The sequence below is a fragment of the Cebus imitator genome, unplaced genomic scaffold (genome assembly GCF_001604975.1).
Source record: "Cebus imitator isolate Cc_AM_T3 unplaced genomic scaffold, Cebus_imitator-1.0 Scaffold322, whole genome shotgun sequence".
NCBI classification, from domain to species: domain Eukaryota; kingdom Metazoa; phylum Chordata; class Mammalia; order Primates; family Cebidae; genus Cebus; species Cebus imitator.
In genome coordinates, this window is record NW_016107637.1 from 1,518,127 (window position 1) to 1,519,714 (window position 1,588).

Below are 1,588 nucleotides of genomic sequence, written 5' to 3' on the forward strand. Positions count from 1 at the left end.
TTGCACTCCAGCCTGGGTAACAAGAGCGAAACTCCGTCTCAAAAAAGAAAAAAAAAAAAAAAGAATTTAAGCAGTCTGGCAGGGCATGGTGGCTCACACCTGTAATCCCAACACTTTGGGAGCCCAAGGTGGGAGGATCACTTGAGCCAGGGATGCTGGGAAGTGCAAGAAAGCAGCAGGTATGGCCCTATCCCCAGCAGCTGGGGAGAGGAAGCTAACACTAGCCACAGCCTCTCCCGACTCTGCCTCTCCAGCGCGCCCTAGCCTCTGAGTTCCCTGAGCCTGGGACTGGCCCTGCTCTGTTTTCATTCACTTGCCAAAACTTTGCTACTTCTGGCACCTCTGCCCGGAACACTCCTCTCCCAGGTAAAGGCTTCACTACCTCCTCATTTCCTCCAGGTCAAATCACCAGCACTCCTCCCACAGAAACCTCTTCAGAATGATAGCTGCCCTCCATCCTGTTGTTTTTCTCCACTGCAACTATCACCACCATATATATATATATATATATATATATATATATATATATATGTGTGTGTGTGTGTGTGTGTGTGTGTATTTCCACGAGTCAGGGCATGGTGGCTCATGCCTGTACTCCCAGGACTTTGGGAGTCTGAGGTGGGAGGATCACTTGAGGCCAGGAGTTCGAGACCAGCCTGGGCAACAAAGCAAGTCACTGTATCTACGAAAAAAAATTAGCCAAATGTTGTGGAATGCACCTGTAGTCCCAGCCAATTGAATGGCTGAGGTGAAAGGATCGCATGAACATGGGAGTTTTAGCCCCACTTTTTTTTTTTTTTTTTTTTTTTCTGAGACAGAGTCTACTCTATCACCCAGGCTGGAATGCAGTGGCATGATCTCAGCTCACTGCAACCCAGGCTCAAGTAATTCTCCTGTCTCAGCCTCCCGAGTACCTAAGACTACAGGCACCCACCACCATGCCTGGCTAATTTTTGTATTTTTAGTAGAGACAGGGTTTCACCATATTGATCAGGCTGGTCTCGAACTCCTGACCTCAGGTGATCCCCCTGTCTCAGCCTCCCTAAGTGCTAGGATTACAGATGTGAGCCACCACACCCAGCATAGCCCCACTTTTAATGCAAGATGTTTTTGGTGGGGTGGAGTGGACAGAGTCTCACTGTGTCATCCAGGTTGGAGTGCAGTGGTATAATCATAGTTCACTCTACCTTGAACTCCTGGGCTCAAGCGATCCTCTTGCCTCGGCATCCCAAGTAGCTGGGACTACAGGAGTGCACCATGATGCCCAGCTGATTTTAAAAACTTTTTTGTAAAGACAGAGTCTCACTTTGTTGCCCAGTATGGTCTTGAACTCCAGGCCTCGAAAGATCCTCCTGCCTCAGCCTCCCAAAGTGCTGGGATTAAAGGCATAGCTACAGTACCCAGTCTATCGCGACTTTTAGAACAGACACTCAGTTAAAAAAAAAAAAAATCGTTACATGTTTTTTGAATACAATTATTCCTTTAACAAGGGCTTCCTAAATTTCTGGTATGGGCTGGGCATCATGGTGGGTGCTGAGGATGCCATGGTGAACAGGGTGGTCGTGGTCTCCTTTCCGTTTTTTTTTTT